Raw genomic sequence first — 23,368 nt, 5'->3', positions numbered from 1 at the left:
CGACACTATACATTTACAAACATCCATCCATGCCTTTTCCGGGATTCGAACCCAGGCCGCAACAGTAAGGGACGCTAACCACTATACCGGTTGGGCGGCGTCTCTAATGTGGTAGCTGGAAGTGCTTGAATTCATCAACAATGTGATTCCTAGTCGTTGTATTGGCCGCGCTGGAACAAATAACAAAACTATGTTTCCTTGAGTCCGTTAGGTCACCGGACATTCCCCATGTGACGTTTCCTTATAGGGCTTTTTGTGTATGTGCGGCCATTGCCATTCATCTTGGAGGACCTACGAATACGCATGCTTTGAAATTATTAACACCAGACATGTTCAAACGACTGTAGGAAGAAATGGATTATCGTCTGGGCGTTGTCCGCGTGACTCGAAGTCATACCGAATACTTATAATGTCATAAAATAAAAATATCTGAGTTGCACTTTCCTTTAAATTTGTTCTGGTTTGTGTTGTTAATAATTACTTCATTCAAGTATGTTAAAATACGGTGCATCATTTTGTATAATTCTGTATATTCATTACGCTTTTGTAAGTTAAATATAGGTTTCATGTATTTAAGTGCAGAATGTTGCGAAGGGGATCGTAATTAATACTTTCATGGGAACAGTTGTAAATTCAAGAACGTTAGCTGTTTTACGCACTAGCATACAATAGTCATCAAAACAAGTAGTTTTGGTTCATAGTTTCTCTCTAAATATGATAAAAAAATTCATCCAGATTTGGTGAGAGATAACCATTAGCAATATATAAATAAATACGTTTTCAAATATCTAAACGACGCCAGCAGATATATAGGTAAGGAACTTAAACCAAAGCTGTTTGTTATCGATCTAATACAGGGTATTAGCAATCTATTTTGTTCAGCATATTTGAGGTGTAAAATACAATTATTGTAAAATGCTGTTAGGAAATTGGAATAAAGGCGCTTTTGTATGATTAACTTTCTTTCACTGATGCAATTTGTAATATGAAAGATAAGTATCCATAAGTTTTCTGCCCTATTAAAAGTGATAAGGCACTTTTATCTGAAGAGAAAAATTTTTAAACCATCGATTGGCAACAACATGTATTTTGAACAGGAAAATTTTATCATTAAGTCAAAATAATTACACTTCTTCGAGTTGATGATAATAAGCTCTCCTGAGATGATTACAAACTGAGCAAACTTAGAGAAGTTCATTAGTTAATTAATAAAGCTATGTACTCGAGAATTATTTGACACCTCCGTAAAGAGTTTCCTAGGAGAAACTAAATTACTTTCCAAAAATTATTCCAATCCGTCTTCCTATCGAAACGATGTAATCCAGAAAGTACGTAACTGGAGTTTTCGTATCGGGAACAAAATTCTTTTCCCTACGTAGTCCCAGGAAAATATCCAAGTGTTCTTTTGGGAATATATTCTGGTTATCTCACGCTATTTGCTATTTTTTGGCCTCGCTGCATTTCCGATCAAGTGAAGGATTTTGATGAGTGATGTAAAACACGCGCCTATTTTGAGCGACTTCAAGAATAGGGTCAAAATTTCATAAATCTTTTGTAAAGCATGAGTAGATAAATTTGTGTTTTGAAACCCTTTGCGTTCCTTGGAAATTTTTCTATGTACCTTATTTGTGTGTTGTGAATCTGCACAATGCGTGCATACATAGGAGCTCCAGTTCCATCCAAAGTGGCATCATAGCTCATCTACATAACTGGAAAATTGGACAAACGCATTGTATTTTTACTGTGTATGAAATGTATATTTATTTAGATGCATCAGAAGAAATTTTGTTTTATGATTACTCTTATTTAATAATCATAAAAAATTTATTTTTAATAATTTTTATAATAAATTATTTATAATAAATTATTTATTTATAATAAATTTTTTCAATTAAAGAAAAATGTGTAATTTGCTTTAAATATAGGACAATTTCAAAATGTAATGATACTCATCTATTTTTATTAGAAAATTTAAACGAATTTGGTTTAGAAGTACATAATTTGAAACTTTTGAATTCTGAGATTGTTTCTTCTCAATAAATAAATCAGCTGATGAAATATATATCAGTAATACTTCAATTTTATTTTCTATTTACGTGTTACAAAATTTTTTCAAACCAAAACCAAGTGTAGAGACGGTAGCCTTCCTTCAAAAGTTAGCAAAGTAATCTATAAAGTGAAATGCTATATTCTATCCAAAAAATTAAGTATATGGCATTAATGACCGCTACGAAATGATACTGCTGACGACGGTCAACCGAATTTGAAGCAATCGTGTTTTTTTTTATTTCTTTTTCTTTTTTACGCCTTTTCCCCTCCTTTTTTAATGATTATTTGTGCTGGACGTCAGCAGAACTAATCTCTTCAAAATCTAGAATTAAAAGTTTTAGCAGGTCTTAAAACAGACTTTAAGGGGTTTGAATGATAATAAAACTCGAAGATGCGAATCTGAATCTCTAATATGTTTAAAGATCCATGAGGTTCAAGTATTCGAATGTTCAATCCCTTGAATAAAATAATATGTGCTGGAAAATGTTAGTGATTAGAGCAGAAAAAAACCATTTTTTATATCATTCACTTTGTTGCATTAACGAGCAACGTATGTTTTATGTACGTTGTTGCAACGTACGTTGTTTCATTAACGAGCAACGTACGTATTACAATTTTAAGTTATTTTAAATTGTGCCAACTGAATATATTATTTAAGAGTTTTAATGATAAACTAAAGATCTTATAACACTTGGAATGGCAACACTCTGGTAACTAAACCGTTTTGAAGAAATGTTAAAGATCTTAGAACGACTGCAGTGGGAAACTTCTCAGATCTCTTGAATGGTTAATTCCCCGGTACATAAAGGAAGGTAAATTATAATTTTTTCCTATTCTCAATTGCAAGAATAACATCAAACAATTTTAGCTGATTCTGACCAGTGTGAGGCAATGTTGAAGTTCTTTCAACCTCCTTGAGTCATCTGAAAGCATTATCAATGGGATTACTCTTAAAACTCTGAAGCGGTATCGCTGGCGAATGTAATTCGGAAAACATCTGGGAAAAGCATTTGTCTCTCTAATAGCAATTTTTGTGTCGCTATCAATGTAGCGAGAATGGCAATAATATTTCAATCTATTTAAGAAGGAGGTAGGAGAGGTGGTAATGGATAAGGACCATTGCTTTAAAGTTCTAATTCTTTTGTTAATGAGTCAATTCTATTTTATCAGAAACTGTTTCTTCGAAAATATTTTCATCATTATTTGACGATTGATTGCATACGCAGAGTAATCAATTCACCTAAAGTTGTATCTTCAAGTTCTTTTAACATTATCCTTCACGACGCATGTGACTAAATCATTTCCATTTCCTTTGAGCGAAAGGTTTCTGAAACACAGTTCTGTTTTCAATTGTTCGGTAGTTAAACGATGAAGCGATTGCGCCTCTAAAGAAATCAAAACAGTATTTAAATCTGTTGACGATATGTTATTTGTTTGTTTGTTCACAGATATTCTTGACGGAATGAGGGGATTACGTTTGGCGATGTGCTTAGTAAGAAACGAAGGGAGCAAAGAATTATTTATTAAAGAAAATTTACTTTTAAAAATTTTACGAATAAAAAATATTATAATTACACTCACTTCCAAAAGTTAAGCACGAAGATGTAAAATGCAAAAAATCAACAAATACTGCTTTGATTGACACAAAATTCGGCAGGAAAGTAGCTTATATATTTATGCATAAAATAAAATCAATAATTATATACAGGAATAAAAACAATATTAATTTTTTGTAAGTTATCAGATAATGACATACTGGAGACTTAAACATAATTATGTATAAAGTGAAAATAAACAGCACAAAAGGGAAAAAAGGACATTAATAGGGTATGTGATCCTCCCTCATCTGTATACAAAGTTTACACCTTGTGACCATGCTTTCAATTAGGTGGTCAACCACCTCAGAATTAAGCAATCGCCATTCTTCTTGTAGAGCAGTTTCCAGCTCAATAAGAGGGAGGTGAGAAACGTGAAGATACAGCACGGCCGAGAGCATCCCAAATATGTTCAATGGGATTAACGTCGAGCGAATATGCTCGCCACGCCATACGCGCAATCCCTTCAGTCTCCAGGTAGTCAACGACGATGTCAGCTCTATGGGAACGTGCGTTATCGTCCATTAAAACAAAAATAGGGCTAACTGCTGCAGCGTACAATCTCACAATGGGTTCTAGGACTTCACCTCGATACCGGACACCAGTCAAAGAACCCCGTTTAAAGATGTGTAGGTCGGTGCGGTATCCTAATGAAATCCCTGCCCACACCATAATGCTTCCGCCTCGGAATGCGTGATGTTCGGTGATGTTTTGAGACTGACTACGTGTTCGTTGTTCACGCCATATCCTTATAAGCTTGCCATCTGGCTCCAGAGAAAATCTTGACTCATCAGTAAACATGACATTGCCCTAGTCAGACACATTCCAATTGACATGTTCCCGGCATCACTGTAATCGTGCCTCTCTTGATCGGACGGATAGAGGAACACAAACTCGAGGTACCCGGGCGTACAGTCCACTCATATGTAATCTTAGGCGTAGAGTAGCTGCAGATATCGCCTTACCAATGGACGCTGTAACCATAGATGTCACACTGTGGAGGTCGCTCTGCGCTTGGCTACAATAGCAATATATCGATCTTCCGCGGATGTTGGAATCCTTGGACGACCGGCTATGGGCCTTCGGACAACTGTCTGTGTGGTTTGGAATTGTTTCCATAAACGTGAAATTACAGAATGATGAACGCCGAAGAAACATCTGTGATCGACTGTCCTGCTTCAATGCGCCGAACAGCACGCCAGCACTCAGAATTTTCCATTCGTTTTCTGGAAGTCATAGAAACACGCATGTCTTGAAAACAAATTGAACGAAAGTTTTAAACACCTTCCATCATCCTACAATCAACTTCTGTAACACTTCATAAAGCTGGCTTCTTATAAGACTGCCTTTTTTGCATATTTCTTGACATGAAAAGCGCGATTGGTTGTTACCTAACATGTTTGCATGCTTCCATCTACCTCTGCAGCGAACTGCATCCTCTTCAATTCTGATTGGCTTCCGGAAATTAGCATTTTCCTCTCCGTGCTTAACATTTGGAAGTGAGTGTATTTTTAAAATAATATTACCAGGGCGAGGCGTAGACAAAAGATGAAAACTTTTTCATAAACATTTATTGTCGAACTCATTTGAAATGCTTATAGCCAAATTGATCGGAAGCGGCTGACAAAGAAATGGCGATTCGGCATAGCTACTTAAAAGCGTTTTTGTCTATTTAACGTATCTATTTAGAAGCTTTCAAGAAAGAATTTCAACTATTTTTTTATTTTTTAAAAAGATACCCACTTTGCCATATTAGGGAACGGAAGATTTTAAAACAATATTAGAATAGAGAGATGAAGTTGACCAGAATTCATTTATTAAAACGCAAACGAAGACTATATGAACCAACAACGTTTTATTCTTTTTCTGACAACAAAACGCACTTCTCATTACTGTTGCCACACATTATTCAAGCAAATATTTATTTCTCACGTCCTCGCGATACAAAACACAAAAGTGAGCCTTGCAGATGGTGTAATGTAAGATGAGGTGACCCAATCGTCTTAAAATTTGGAAAGACTCGGCTAAAGATATTTCTAGAACTTCAAAACTGTAAATTAATGAATAGGTATGTTTAAAGTTAATGTTATAAAATACACATTCATATTCTTATAAAAGAAAGATTCGTTGTTTATTAACAAGTAGGCACTGACGGTGAAGATTTTCTGTTCGCATTCTTTTCTTTTCCTTTAGTTATATCTATCTCATAAAGTTTCCCTATTTTACATAATAAATAACTCAAAACAGTTTCTACTTTGAATGTAACATTGAAATAAGATGAAACGTACTTTGTGTATAGGCGAATGGCGACAAGTACGCGCATACCGAAGATTGTGTATTGTAAGAAGAAATAGCGATGCCAGAAAAACGTTGAAGAACTAGCGATGCCAGAAGTTGCATATTTCATTATAAAGCGAGTAAACAAGGTCAAATGTCCATACCGACTCTCGTAATTGTTCCTGCTTGTTGCCGCTTTCGTATAATTTGGTTTACGGAAATCAAGACGGACGAAGAAACTTATCGCAACGACATTCTGCATTTTGAAAGGCGTTATTCCTTTTTTACGTCCTACTTTATTTGTTTATTTTCTACATTGTGCGTTTTGAACATATGTTTTGATCATTCATTTTGATTTCCGAAACAACGCCTATTACAGCAAGTGGCTTCAATAAATTTTGGGGTAAAAATATTCCGTTATAAATAACAGCTAGTGCTCTTTACAATGGAGTTATGTGTGTGCGTAACGGCATATGTGTGTGTTTGATGATGATTTAATTTTGGATGAGGGAAGCTTCCTATTAGTTTTTTAGTCTTGGCGGGAATTGTGCTAACTATGGCAGACGTACAAAGTGCGTATCAGATGACTGAAACTTCGGAAAGCACAATTATCTTGATAGTCACAACATCATTTTATTTTTTCGACAACAAGGTAACTGCCAACTCAGCAGCTGGTACATTCATAAACTCGCGTCCTTTATTTCAGTTCTGAATGGTGATTGGATAAGAGCTCTTCAGCATTGCGAATGATCGCAGATGATAATGACGTAAGTGGTGCCATATAGATTCTTTACGTAGCCAAAATAAAGTTAGGAATTAAAAGGGTTCTTGCCAAATTAAATTAATAATTTGTTAGTAATTTTTTCATATTTTGTTTCTTACACACACAAACATACATATATATATATATGTAAGATAAAAATATATGAATCAAAATTATAAATTAAACTATAAACATTAATTCTTCCTCTCTATTCTAAAATCGTAATAACTTCTTTGCATTGAGTCATTTCTAGATCACTCTATGATCGGCGCAGCTCTGATGACGTAATCATTGGGAACTGAAACTGTCCTTGTAAACCAAAACTTTTCTCTTCGCGTGCCTCCATCTTGCATAATTACGCACTTCAGCTTTTGCCCTCTACTCTGCTAAGATGTAATTTAGCTGGCTTGCTTTCTATCTCAACAATATCAAAAATGTAAATCTTGTGTGGAAAGGCACGACTAGAGTGCCAAGTGATTGTGGCCACAAATATCAATTGGAAATAAAAATGGAATTAAAACTGCCTCGACTGCCAAGTTCTTTAAATACTACGCAATCAAAATTCTTCTTCAATATGGATCTAATCACCCATCTACAATGTTCCGTCATTTCCTTTCCTTGTGCTTTTAATATTACAATTAAGCCGGCAGGATAGTTTCCTGCAGCCTGAAACCTCAATGGAAAATTTAATTCAGCTCTTCAAATCATCGTTTTGTGATAAATCGAAGATAATGTGAAAGAAGTGAATCATCAAATTTGTTTTTTCAGTGTTTAAAAAATAACAGATCATTCTTCTGCTGTCGTGTTTTGCAAGTGCTTCAAAAAAATAATCACGCGTAGTGTTTACAGATTGAAAGTAATCTCTTGATAAATTGAGAAGCTCGAATGCCTAGTGAAAAGGAATATTGAATTTGCTTCGCCGATCTCTACAATATTTAGAAAAAATGTGCTTTAAATCATCAGTGAATTACCGTTTAGGAATTAAGCATTACAGCGAGTTCAAGGTCGATCTGAGTTGGTGTTTGCAAGTATGTGCGACAGAAAATTACTATTTGCACTTCCGCTTTTGCAACAGCTCAAAAATTATTACATTCGTGTGAATCTAGCTCAGGAACTAAATTATTTAATGTGCTGCGGATTCTATAGTTTTCATTTCAACTTTGGTTAAAATTTCTGCAATTTGTTTTGAGAAAATCTGAAATTCTTGTTCATTAATGTTTCTAATTTTTCATAATTATGTGTGAGCAAATTCAGTAACGAATTTTAAGCTATTTAAATTACTCATAGGAAAGGATATTAAGATAAGTTTTTATGTTTTTGAAATTTTTTTGAGAATTTTGAATACGAATTTTATAATTATTCTAAAAATAAAGATGTTAAAAATAAGTGAAATTAGTACAGATAAGTAATATGAAATTATGGTAAATGCATGTTAAAATTTGTGGGTTATTGTGTGTTAAGTATAGTATGATGAGGGTGTACTGGTTCCTTCAACAGAGGCCTGTAATTACCTCTTTCCTTTTACCCTCTTCATGCAAGATAATGTTGGAGGCTCTCATTTTATGAATGCATGTAAATTTTTTATATTATTATTATTATATTTTTTATTATGGAATGTATTAGTGCAGTTCTCAAAGGCCAGTTACCTTAATGCAAGGAACGGAGGCCTTTTCAAGTAACTGCCTAGGCACCCTGGGCCACCAGTGCAGAGAACACGCTGGTTAGCTCAAGAGGACAGCCCTATTGATGGATATGTTTGTTTAGAAGTATTGCGAGGCTTCCAGTTTGGTAAAATCAGGAATTGTAAATGAAAGATGATAACGGTGAAACCATAAATTCTGAAAATCTTAATCCTATTATTTATGATGTTAAATTATAATTTATCAGTATGGAAATAAGTATCATAAATATTTATGTGCATTACATTTAATTATAAGTAATGATTATGTAAAAGTTTATTTTGTGATATTCTCTAATAACAAGAACCTTCCCTGAAGAATTATGATTATGTGAACTCTCAAACAAAAAGACTTTTGGACTGAAATGTTGAAAAATTCAATAGGACTCTAAAAATTAAGAATCTATTTAAAAAAAAAAAAAAAAAAAAAAAAAAAAAAAAAAAAAAATTGATATTTATAAATAATACTTTACAGGATCACAATTTTATTATTTATTTATATATTTTTTTTTTAATTTGCTTGTGCTTTAACTCTTTCTCTTTAAAAAGGCTTCTCTGTCGCTACGCCTTTTTCTTTTTGAAGGGGGAAATATGTAAGATAAAAATATATGAATCAAAATTATAGATTAAACTATAAACATTAATTCTTCCTCTCTATTCTAAAATCGTAATAACTTCTTTGCATTGAGTCATTTCTAGATCACTCTATGATCGGCGCAGCTCTGATGACGTAATCATTGGGAACTGAAACTGTACTTGTAAACCAAAACTTTTCTCTTCGCGTGCCTCCATCTTGCATAACTACGCACTTCAGCTTTTGCCCTCTACTCTGCTAAGATGTAATTTAGCTGGCTTGCTTTCTATCTCAACAATATCAAAAATGTAAATCTTGTGTGGAAAGGCACGACTAGAGTGCCAAGTGATTGTGGCCACAAATATCAATTGGAAATAAAAATGGAATTAAAATGCCTCGACTGCCAAGTTCTTTAAATACTACGCAATCAAAATTCTGCTTCAATATGGATCTAATCACGCATCTACAGTGTTCTGCTCCGGCTTTTCCTTGTGCTTTTAATATGACATATATATATATATATATGTACACACACGTATATTTACGAAACAATTAAAAAAATTAAACATGGCAAGTACTTTCGGCATTAAGCTGCTGAAAAAATTATTAGTAAAGACATAAAGTAGAAATTTAGAACTAATTGTTCACAAAAATCAAAAATTGAAATTCATAATTAATAAATTTATATATACATTTGTGTGTACGTGTGTGTGTATGTATGTATGAGATAAATGTGTAAATCAAAATTATAACTTAAATTAGAAAGATCCTCTTAATTATTTCCTTATTTGAATTTCTCCTCTCTGGTCTAAAAATAGCGATAACTATTTCTCGACTGCTTCATTTCTAGATTAATCTGTATTATATGACTTTTACATAACATTGATAACGTAGCTAATTCGAAGCTAAACTGAAAATTTCCAGTAACGAAACTTTTCTCTTAAAAAGCTTTCATACTAGATAAAAACGCTCTTTGCTTCTACTTAACATAGACAGACTGCTGCTTGTTGCTTCTCTTCTTAACCACAAAGCTATCAAAAATGTAAACGTTTTGAATCAGGCACGATTATAGTTCTGAGTTAACTGTGGCTGGTCACAGATGCCGGATGAAATTGAAATGAATATTTAATTTATAAGGAATTTCTCCGACCATTTTAGCATGCCTTCGTGGTGTAGTGGCCAGCACTCTCGGCGAGTGTTCAAGTCCCGGCGAAGGCACTGCTCATTTTTCATGTTTCCTGTTTCGAAATAATATACAAATGTTTCTCGGCTGCCAATTTCGTTGTTCATTATGGATCAGCATCTGCGATACCTACACAATCAATATATCTGCAGCATTACATTTATATACCATTAAAGTTTATTGGCTCGTTACCTGTTTTTGGAATGAAAGTTCTGGAATATTTAAATCTTAAGATAGTTCAATGGATTAAAACTCAACCCGTGTCACTGTAATTACAAAAAGGCGGAATTCTTGCTTTCTAATTTTAATAGGATAATTTTACATTATTGCTACAATCCAATGTTTGTTTGGCGTCAAGGCTTAGTTAAATCTTATCTAACACACATTTGAGAATTCATAACCAACTGCGGCTAGAATTTGCACAAGTTCTTTTTATAATAATATATGAGGCTTCTGTAGTGGTTCAAAAAAACACATACATGATAACGAATCTGAACATTTTAACTGTTATTTGGATCTGCTAAACACTACATTGTAGGGAATGAGCAAAGCACACACTTTAAATCCTTCGTCTGAAGTCCAAATTAACTTTCTAAATCCTTAACTTTACTATACTGCTGAGCATCGCACTTTTTATAATGTGGAAGATTAATGAAACATATTAGAACTGTTTGATTGGCAACAGCATTCGATCCTACTTCGTGTAAATTATAAATCAAAGAAAATTGAACGTATGTCATTTTAATTAAAAGTGAAATTTACAGAATTATTGTAGTTTTTGGGGAATAGTTTGTAAACGAGTACATTTCAGTAACGATGGGAGGAAACTACAAAATTATTAAAATTAATCTCGACCTCGGTTCATTTGTCAAAATGAAACTCCTCGTTCCATGTGTTTATAAAACATGCGAAATAGTCTTTCGAAAGGAAATTCGAAATTTTTCTTGAAAATTTCCACATTTCTCTTGAATGAGAATTGGGTACATAAGGCAGCTAATGGATTCATACTTCATGACTGCAAATTATTCTTTAACCTCTCTCTCTTTTTTTTAGCCCACGGGGGCGTTATCCCAGAATTGCTGTTAGTCTCGAAGCGATGTTTTATGTCGGTTCGCTATAAATGTCAGTTTCACTTTTCCAATTTCTGTCACCAAATATTATCGCCCTGTGTTACATTTATAGAAATTAAATAATAAAGCATCTGCATGAATGTATGAATATTTCTCACACTGTGAAAAAAAAAAAAAAAGGATCTGTACCTAAGCTGTTCAATTTTGAACAACTTAATCCTTCACCCGAATATGTTCACCTGGAAGCCAGACTCTGGAATTTATTTTACTGTCTATTTCATATTTTTTAAAACGTGAACGAATTTATTATAAACAAAGCCAAAGATTTCAAAGCGAGCAAGGGAAACGCTGTACAGGGAAAAAAACAAAAAACATTTTTATCTCCAGTATGCGAAGTTTTCTATCGGAAATTCTAAAGATATACTGTTTTTTTTTAAATATTTTAAATCCTCTCGAAATGTGTATGTGTGTGGAAGTTTAAGAAAAATATATATGCCGTTTTGGCCGTAGTATAAAATTTGAAAGCTTTCAGATTTTTATAAGCTCTTTTTTTTTGTCTACAATATTAAATATTTCTAGATATATTTAGGTATTGAATTGTGATGATAGAAAATGCGAAAAATAATACTTCTTACTCTAGTAGTGAATAAAATTTCACGACAATACTTTTAGAAGGCTTTCTTCAGAATGAAATCTTTTAATGCAGAAATGCAGAAACATTTTCTCCAAAAAATAAATTTCTCATTTTATGAGTGGGGGGATAAATATCTGAAATGAACCTTTCGGAGACTATTTCTAATAATGATTTGAATAATAAATAGATGATAAAAGAAATTCCAAATTTGGGCTTCCAGATACCCATATTCGGGTGGAGACGTACGTTATACAAAATTTGATGGCTCTAGGTACCGTTGTTTTATCTCAATGTGAGAAACAATACATTTACGCTGATTTGGCATTACTTAATTTCTTTAAATATAATACAATAATATAATAATATTTGGTGGCAATAATTTTAAAAGTGATTCGCCGTTTATAGTGAATCAACGCAAAATGCCAAAACGAAATTAATAGCTTTTGTGGGCTAATGCCTTTTGGGTTAAAAAAATGATCGATTAAAATTTTATAAAGTTAAAAAGAAATAACAAAACTAAAAGAATCCAGAGTGTCTTATTTATCCGCCTTTATTTATTCTCTTTAATTAAAATTCATTGTTATGAATAATATAGCTTCATAAGTATTAAAGTTAATAATCAGATATCATAAAAACATCATAATTAATAAAGTCACTAATATTTTGCTCGTGTATTTCTTCTTCTGATATCGAATTGAATGATTTCCATTGCTGACACCGAGCGGATTGAAAATAAAACTATTTTAGAATTTAAAATGAATCATTTCTACAAATTATATCATTCATTTTCTGAAGAGTTGGTTTCAGTTTCGTTTATATTGCTTATTTGAATATTAGAATGACTTGTGCTGCCATCTATCGACCATGAATGTAAACTGCTGAGTTGGATATTGAAGTAAATTCTTTTGTTATTTTACGTTTCGACAGTAAAAAAAGGTATCTGTAAAACTTAACACGACTGTTTGGTTTTTGGAACTGCTAAATGGGTGAGTAAGTATGTAAATGAATCTGTGCGTTTTATACCCACAATTTCATTTTCAATAAATGAAATTTTGAATGATTTCTATTTCATAGCTAATTAATTCTGCTTCCCCATTTGAGGCAAAAAAACGATGCTGTTGCTAATTCCCACAATGTAAGATGTTTCATATACTTTCCATATTATAAAAGTGATTTGCTTTTCAGGGTAAAACTGAGCGAACTACTTAAAATCGATGCATAGTTCTTAACATTAATTTGTTACAAATTTTATTCGATTTTATTTAATGAAAGTTGTTCCTAATATCATAGACAGCTGCAGAATTTCTGTATAACTCTTCTACCTGCATATTAACATTTACATAAAAAAATAAGCGCTAAAGATAATAATAAAATTTTAAACTACAGGCGTCTGCATGTTGCTTTCTCTGTTAATAAAAAACTTGATTATATTAGAGAGCAATGATGTTTGGTACTTTTCTTTCATAAAGGAAGAGTGTTTTGAAACATATGCACTTTTTTTATCAGGAGAATTTTCTAGAAATAGTGCCTCTCACATTAGCACTTAAATCAAAGCTCTCAAATGGCGTCCTCCTGAAGTATATTTATGCGACCTGCGAATACATTTCAACCATGTATTTCTTGAAAATATGGTATTGCAAAAATTTCGATATTTAAAATGTTTGAAGTAATAGTTTACATTAATTTTCATAACCATAAAAATAAAACATGAATAACGTATGAGAAAATTTATAAATGGATTAATTTACAGAGTCATATAAATCTTATTCAAAGATTTAAAAATGCAGATTTCGTCAACTTTTATTCATACTTTTTTTAAAAACTAAGCTAGCTGAGTTCAGTTACGAATTTTTTGCGCTAAGAACAATTGCTTTGTTCGAGAATACATTTACGTGTGAACAGCTCTTTTCTCAGTTGAAAATTAATAATAAACCTAATTGACCGATGAACATCTACAAATGAGGATGTTATGAAGATAATTTGTAGTAATTTCTCTCTAAAGCTACGAACTTTAACATAATCGAAACGCCATCAAATGTCAAGCTGTAGTAAGATATGAAAGAAAATTATAATTATTTACAACATGTAGATATATGAACTTACTTTTTTCGTTGCAGTTGGCCGCACCAAAGTATATAAATATATGTATATGTATATATATATATATATATATATCCACTCTATTATTCGGCTTAGTGAGCTCAGTTTCTTTATTCTTATATGTTTGCAAATCGTGCATTTTTTGCTTTAAAAATGAATGAATTATGTGTTCTTTTGTCCCGGTTAAGGTTTTTATGCCTTTAGTTAACCTGCATGTTATAGATGTAGAATTATCAACAATTTAAAAGTTGTTTAAGTGCGGCTAAGCCTAATTTTTTTACCACAGCAGCCATATTTAGTTACATTTGAAACTTAGCAGAATAGTGGATTTGTTGCCAATCTAGAGAAACTAACCTTCACAATAACAAAGTAACGCCTTCTTTTATTATTGCGAATTAAATTATGCTTAACCCATTCTGGAATTATCATTTAAGTTATTAAATTATCTCATATATTGACTGTACAATAGAACATGTGGCAACAACTAGATAACTTTTCAGACGATATAATTTTTGTGCATTCGGAGTTATAAAATGAATGAGATGTAACGCTATTAAGTGAACCTAGCGCCAGTGTATCGCTATGGTAAATCAATTAGTAAATTATAAAAAGAACATTTATTCTGTTGTGTTTTATGCGCTATCGACGAAATAGATTTAATTCAATTCAGTAAGTTTCAATAAAATGCGTATAATTTAATATTCCGTACAAGAAAGTCATGTAGTGTACGCATCAGATTTTTATTTATGCGTCGAAGAAAATTTAATAAATAAGAAAAAGAGATTAGGTATCCATTACTTATTCTCAAGTTTTGTTCCACATTAAAAATTTTCTCTGAAAACTTAGAAATGTTTCGTAATTTGTTTAGTTTAAATTAAAGTAAGTTATTTAACATATAGGAGCTCTTTTAAATAAATATCAGTCTGAAAATTTAATATTTAATTGTCAGTATATTTAAATAACAAAGTGTAACAATCAAAAATGCCTTACAGGTATCAAACTTTAGTTTTCGGCTAGAAAATAAATATAAATTTAATTTTTTTTTCCTTTGCGATATTATTATTACAATTATTGTTTATGTATGTTTTGATAAATATTTAGAAGCGAAATTTAAGATTTATTTTGAATATTTTATAGCTTGTTAATAAAAAATTTTCATTTTGTTAAGAAAATTTAAATAAAATAATGTAAAAATACTGGACCGTCATCTATTTAAGACTATGCGCTCGGCTTGCGTGCAGTTTGAGTCGGAGACCACTGCCTTAAATTCGTGATATAAATTGTGTCAAGAGTTTAGGTTCGCTCTTACTGGAAATATCTTAAAATCTGTAAACGGTTTACATCTTAAAGCAAAGGCGTTAGATTCAAAAGAAGCAACAAATTTCTTATGCATGCAACAATCACTGGCATACCCTTGAATTTAATATGTTCCCAAGCGGACCCCTCTTCGTTGAAAATTTAAAATATTGAGCAACATGTGCAGACTTAATGGATTTGCTGGAAAGATTGCATACAGATGGGAATTTTACGTTGTTCGCTAAGACGAGGCACTTTATGACTCTCAGCTGGAATTCCGCGTTTGAAAACCCAATTTTCCAAATGGGCAATATAATGTCGACAAATGCTTAATAACGACTGTAGCCTCGGGCACGTTTGTGTGTGAATTGCTTCACCATGTGGGAAGGGAAGTTGTTTGCGCTGTTTGTGTCGTAAAGGTTTGGGGGATATCGTTATGTGCGAATGTCACCGCAGAGAAAGGAAACAAGCAGGACATACTCTTGTTTATTGCACTGAATCATAATGGAATGAGAACCGATGAAGAGGTTTTCCTGGCGCTTCGGCTGTAGAGGTAGTAAAAAGATACGTTTTATTGCTGATTTGGAGAGAAACTTTGAATTAAGATTCAAGGTTTTAATTTTATTAGTAGTAAAAATTAGAAGTACTAATACAATGAGACCTTTCTACTAGGACAATCATTAAATTTTACAAAATACTTCGGCAACTTATTGATTCTCAAATTCACTTATTGTGTTGTTTATATTCAGAGTTGGTCGTGTTAGAGAAATGGTCGCCTTGTAAAGTTTCACTATGTTTGATACTTTTTTAGGTATCATCGTTAATACCTTTCATGGATATTAGCGCTTTTAGTTAATTATTTTACGGCCAGCAAGAATAAAAACCAAAAATACGTCAGGAAAATATTGCTAATTGATCAGACATAGGAATTTACATTTATCTTCAATATTTAAAAGCGCTTTGCTCATTAGCGTAACAGAGTGAATGATTTAGTAAGTCAAGGTATTCAAATTTCTTAATAACAATTTTACAACCGGTATTTTTACGTTATATGTGTCATAAAAATAATCTTATGTTCAAAAGGTTTGCAGAAAATATGTGTAGGGCACCAATTTCCAGTTTCTCGTTATTCAAGAGAAGAATAACGAGGGAAAAAAAAAAAAAATACAAAATGATTCGAACAAGAATGTGCTTCGAAATAAAGAATGGAAAAAAAAAAAAAAAAAAAAAAAAAAAAAATACAAAATGCTTCACTGAAAAATATTTTTAATGTATAACATAATCCTTATTTAATAATTCAAATTTGTATTTTAAATTACTAAAATATATTTTCTTTTCCTATGCTGATATTGTTTACCAAAATTTACTGTAAATATCGATAGTTTGGGAATCTTTCTAAAAAGAAAAGGCATGAAAACCACTAACTTGTACATGCTAAATAAATTTTAAAATTTTATGCGTAAAAAATCGCCAGATTGTCCCAAGAGGATTGTGATAGTACATAAGTATCAAAAAATCAGTTTTGGGCAAATGACAAAATTTAACTGTTAATGCGCTCTGTTGGTTCTTATACTGATATTTGAAAAGTTTTATACTAGTTATAAAAGAATAAAAATGCGAGAAGTTTGACTTCCTTAAGACAAAAACTGACCGTGTTATTTAATTCTAAATTTTCAGTTTTTGATGACATTTCCAACTTGCCTTGAGGTATATCGTTCAATTAAATTAGAATAATTCGAGGAAATAAATTTTAATGAAATGAAGCAAAAAGGGTGTATAATTTAACCCTTAGAAAACCGAAACCTTCGTAACATGTATGCTGAAAATACCAAATCGCCCGTCCCCTTGAATTACCCATGGAGGTAGGAAAGGAAGGAGGGGCCAATCGACACTAAAAGTGAAGCACTGCTTTGAAGCTTGGGTCACCAGATGGGGGTGTTCTTTGTTTACATTCAGAAGCTCGCTTGACAGGATTCTAATAGTATTTCGACACAGGACAGTTCCATACAAATCGAAAAAGGGACACATTCGCATGAAAGAAACATTCATAGTGTGATGGATAAAGCAATTTGTATAGTTTAGTGACATTTACGCAAAAATCAAATCTTGGTTATTTTTCGATAACTAACAACAGCGATTTTGATTATGAATTTGTTTTATAAAATTATAAGCTGTTGAACTACAAAAATATAGATTTTAAGAAAAATGTTATGCTTAAAGAAGGAAAAATACCTTACGGTACATTTAAAATTGTATACGTCTTCCGATACCCTTGATAGAGTACTCGCTACTTTTATTTTATTTTCCAAACGCCAAAATGTTTTAAATAAAACAAATTTTTTTCACATCCATATATTATTGCAAAAACCATGTATCTGCCTTTGACAAAATACATAAATATTCATTAAATTATTTATAAATGTATTTGAAATGAAGAATTTATTCACTTATAAACAACTGTGAAAGTACTATGAAGAAATCTAATTATTAAATGTATCTAATTTATAATAATTATAAATGTTATCTAAATATATAATAACCTTAATATTGAATTGTAAACATAAATTGAAATCCTGTTGACAAATACGTTATAAAACTATTTAAGCAAGAATTGTTCGTATTGGAAAGCAATCTGTTAAAAGGTATTGTAAAGCAAATGCTATGAGATGCGCACTTAAGAACGTAATAAAGAGTTTTGGATTATGTGTTGTAGAAATGAAGGGTAAAAAAAAATCTGATAAGTATAATTAAAAGAATTATTCCCCTTTTTATAATTTATTCCATTTTATAATAACTCAGTTACAAGTTTTAAATAATACTTCAAATAAAAAAAAAAACTTATTTTATTCCCTTTCAGAAATGTTCAGAGAAAGTCAAGTACTATTTAAAGTATTTCGCTAATTCCTAATAATTCTCTAATTTAAAATGAACCGAATAGAGCATTAATTATAAATTGACTTACATTTTTCGATTTAAAAGATGCCTCAGAAGCCAAAAAATCATGTCATATTAAAGAAAGTATTTTAGGAAGAAGCTCTATAAATAGTAAAGAAATAATGCATAATTTTAATATTAATAATACAATAAACTTTGATCTTAATTTTTGTACCTTAACGAATAAAATCGAATTACCTTAATTTTTTTTTTCTAATGTAATTAACGAAAACTTGTGAAAATATTTCATTCAAATTAAACCATTCTGAGAAAACTGTCCTGTGAAACGTATAGCATTTAATTCCGTTCAGAATGAAATGTTGTTTAAAAATATGTTGTTTTCACATGAACTCTCAAGGACTCTGAAGTGTTGTAGAAAAAGAAAATATATACATTTATATGCATATTTACGACGTAATTACAAAATATTTACATCCGAACGCGTCAAATCCCATTGAACTCAATGGTAAATGACCCAATGTTTTGGTCACCACTTAGGGATCGCCGGTGCTTCAGAGCAGGGTACGGGAGAAACTTGTTTAGGGCGACTCCATCTTACTTCCTACCTCCATGGAATTACCCAACCCGTCCGTTTCCTTCTCTCCTCGTCTATTAACGCACAAAGAAGTGTGAAGATTTTAAATGACATCCTTTCTACTTCCTAACAAAGAAGCTTTCATTACTTGTTTGGAAGGAGCTGTCTGCAATAAACTGATATAATTCATTTGAAGAAATTGCACCTGCTATTCTTACCTTAGTGGAAGGGAAGAAAACAGCATCCTAATCTCAGCCGTTTGGGAGCCGTTTTGGTCGTCTGAATGAATTGGCCTTCAAAGGGTTAATTGACCGTACAGGAAAGTAATGTCGTGTCCACATCAGATTTTTTGTGTGTGTTTGTGTACTATATGTGAGGGTAAAAAGGAATTAAGTAAAAATTCTTAATGATTCTAAAACTGCACTCCCTATTACATACTCTTTGGGTACGACTCTTCTTACGTAATTTATTTATATCAGTCATTAATACTTAATAAATATCGTTATAATCGTTTTCCTTTCTTGTGGGTGTAACAGCGAGTGCTTTCTGTATAGTTTCGGCGATGAGTCGGCTAAATGATTGTTGAGGACTGACCTTCCCTAATGGCATTCAGTTGTTAGTATCCGCCTTTTGAAACAACAGTAACATATTTCAGTTTAGTTAAAAGTTCATATTCATTATTGTTATATTTGCTAAATTTCATTTGATTTTTTTGTGTTCATTGTAACAATATTCAAAACTATTTACACCTTAACATCATTATTTTCAGTATTGATTCATTTTCATTCTCAAAATTAATATCAAAATTTTCCGGTAGTTTAAATTTATAACTATTTTTCAACTCTCCCAAAGGGAAGAGTTGAAATTAGTTTTCAAAATTAGTTCTTTTAAGTAACTTTACTACCGAGAGTAAATTTCTATTACCATAAAATTTTAGTCTGGTAGTTTTATCATAAAAACAGCTAAATTCCTGGAATTCAATGAAATAATTAGTTACTAGTAATTTTGTCTACGATAATTATAGAAAATTATTTTAGCTGCACTACTTTACATATTAATTAATCATTTCACTGCTTTGATGGGAAAAAACTAATAACAAGAAAATGCAGTTAAATAGATAAACAAAATCTCATTAAAATTCAAACATCATTTCTAAATAAAAATGTAATATCTATATTATTGCATTTCTTTAAACGACAACTTATGTGCTTCTTTCAGATTAAATTATAGAATATTAATTCTAAAGCAAAAGCACTCGGCGTAAAATTAAAAGCTAAAACATATTTATCAATTTTGTGTCACTAAAAAGAAACGCAGATTAATTCTCAATTCTTTTTTTTTTTTTTTTGCTTCCTTTTTCGTTATAAATATATAAAGATATCTTATTTATTAAACATGATTTACTGAGCCGAAAGTGGAAGCCAAAAATGGAAAATATCTCTCGCGGGGAGTTAGATTTAAGGGAACTTGAAAGAGAAGCATGTTTGAAATTTGCCATAACCCTAATTAAAGACATAAAGCTTTTGTTTAATGCCTTCAAGCCTTTGTTTGTTTGATGACTGTATTTTGAAATACTGGAACGTTGTGTCTTTGCAAATAAAAAAAAAAATTATAAAAAAAAAAAAAACTTAATACTTATTGTAATGAAAATTTTGGATCTGACGTACGAGATCTTGATGAAGATCGGTGGATTTTAGATCAGAGGTTCTCAGTCGAGGGGGGATTCTCCCTCGGGAAATTTCATAGCTTCAGAGAGGAATGTGATCAACATTTTATTTAGCTGTTAAGCATTTAATTTTAGTTTATGATTATAGCTCTTATTCAGTTTGAGTCCTTACCAACATGTTTCTATAATTTTTGTATTTTATTTACAAAAACACGTTAAAAATAAATATAAATACATGTAAAAATAGTTTTGAGGTTTGGAAAGGAGAGGGGACGATCTTCTAGTAATGGCGCAAGGGTTGCATGAGGCAAAATAGTTTGAGAACAACTGCTTTACACAAAGAAAATGCAGTCATAGCTGATTGGTAATACATTTCTTTATTTTTTGTCGCAACATTTTTGAAATAAATATATGTAGTTAAATTGCTGCCAGGGAAGCGCTGGTTACTTAATAATTAGCGGTATATTTAGCACATATTTTTACTAAAGCAAATGGCGCTAGAACAAAGAAGTTGCACGTTACATGTTTGTAAATCGAACGTAAACGTGAGCAACATGGTACTACTATTATTACATTAAGAATGTTAACGTTACTTTCGTTCTTAATAGATAGGCATAGAAACATCTCCTGCTGATAATTGGATTATTAAATATTTTTCAGTTATTACTATTGAATAAAGACTTCAATTTGACTTTGCCGGTATGTTGTACGTACATGTCTCATTAGTATTACATACATAAATATAGTATATCAGCGATTAATTTTGAAGTGATGCACTTCAAAGAGATATATTGCAAGTATATTATCTATGTTTAGGACAAAACAGGAAACAACCAGCTCTAAAGCGTCTACTGTATTTATTTGCATATTTTGCGCAATTTTCTAAAAAATTTTACTGTTTAAAAATAAAAATTATGCGAATAAATTAACTTTTCGAGGAACCGGTTAGAATAAGCACATAAAAATTCAAAAGAGTTCATGAATAAACTACCAGTAACTATTATAATTTTATTTATTTGACAGAAACCTACATTCTAATAAGAATACACAGTATTATTAACATTACACTATCTAATAAGATATTTTCATTTCTGCTTCTCTGTATCTTGTTATCTCGACCGGTTTTATTGCTTTTCCCTGCTACTCCTTTGATATCAAATCATTCAGTGCTCCTGAACTGCAGTCTTTGACGCCTTCTACAGCTTCTAAGTCGTCGCCATCGTCACCACTGTCATCAGCTCGTCACCGTTCAATCTGTCTTCCCAAAGGCAATCAGATGTTTTCCACGGGCAATCAGATTTCAGACACTGTAGATACATTAGAAAACATGAAAACAGGAAGAAGGGAAAAATGAGCAATGTCTTCGCCGGAAATCGAACCACGGACCTCTGGAATACGCGCCCAGCGTGCAGACCACTACACCACGAAGGAACCCTAAGAAGGCGGGAGAAATACCTTATAAAGCTGTCAAGAGCTCTTTTCTCGAAGGTCTTCATTATATTTGCTTCATATGTTCATGTACCCGAGATCCACGAACAACTGGCAAAATGAAAACAAGCTCTACGTAAAAGAAACCATTTTAAAATTTGGGGCAATTCACTTTCTGAACACCTTGAGGAGGCGGAAATGGTTTGAATATTTAAAAAATTTTCAGAACATTCTGTCGAGAAATTTGGGTTAAAATACGAGAGTAAATAAGGTATCACAAATGAGAAATTTTTCTTAAATATTTATCTAACAAAAGATGCGATGAAAAATAATAGAAATGAAGCAAGAGATGCGAACTTTTGTAGAAAAAGAAAAATGTGCTTTAAAATCTGAGAGTTTTAAGAAGGAAAAAGAGGAAACAAAGGTGTTGATAATTCCATGTTTAAATAAGGAGTAAGCAAAGGAAAAACAGTTCATTGCGCTGTGTTAATACCGTAATTTCCGGAAGAAAGGCCGCATCAGCGTAAACGCCGCACTCGAGAAAAATGGCGGGAAAAAATTTTAAATTACACAGAAACGCCGCAATAGATTAAATTGCGCGTGACATCGTCGTGGGCCGTATAGATGCAAAAACTCAACCTAAGTCCTGATATATGACATACCAGTTAAGAAAAATGCATGAAATGAAACCATAACTCAAAAATAAATTAAAGGTAAGAAATGTATAGCTTCTGTGCCGTTTAGAGACATTTTCAAAAATTTTCCGCTCCCTAATTAAAAACTATCCAACAAGTACTTGTACCCAAACTGATGGGATCTGTATTTGGCAGAATGCCAAGAAAAATCCATTCATGCTGAAGAGGAAATACGTCAGAGTTCGTTATTGCGAGGCAGGTGGAGTCGTGTCCGCCTTTGAAAAAAATTGCAGAAAAGGCAGGGGTGGTGAGAGGATGGGTCCTGGAAGATTCATGGAATGGCAGAGGAGAGAGACTATTCAAACTGATGAGAATGTTGATTTGAAAGGGGGAAGAATGTTATTGTTCTGAGATCTCGTTTAGGGTGAATAAGGCATGTAGGTCCGTTCAAGGGAAAGAATGTAAACAAAATAACGTTCGCAAAAAGCAACTGAGTGGTCTTTTGTGTGGGAACAGCACGAGTCTATGCACAATGACAAGGCCATCCAAACAATGTACAATGACCATCATAGGAAATATTTTATTTTTACTAAACGCCGCATGGGTAGAAACGCCGCACCCGCTGAAAATTTAAGTTTTAAAGACGTAAACGCCGCGGCGTTTCTTCCGGAAATTACGGTATTTAAAAACAATGCATTGTAGTTTCAATCTTATGTAATAAATCAGAGTGTTTTTTTTTTTATCTACATGTCGGCTAAAGATTTTTCAATATACTATTTTTTCTTTTTTTTCCCTAGTTTTCCCTCTTTTTCTCAGAGTCATAATTAACTTTTGTATTGCAGAAAACTATCTTAAAAATAATGTATTAAAAACAATTGTGTGCAGTAAAATTATTTCAAAACAGGCGAAACCAAGTATTAACTATAAATAGTAATTTTTTGTCTTGCAAAT

The sequence above is a fragment of the Stegodyphus dumicola genome, chromosome 7 (genome assembly GCF_044657685.1).
Source record: "Stegodyphus dumicola isolate Sdum_Otavi_A_Nest chromosome 7, ASM4465768v1".
NCBI lineage: Eukaryota > Metazoa > Arthropoda > Arachnida > Araneae > Eresidae > Stegodyphus > Stegodyphus dumicola.
Note: the sequence above shows the minus strand (reverse complement) of the source record.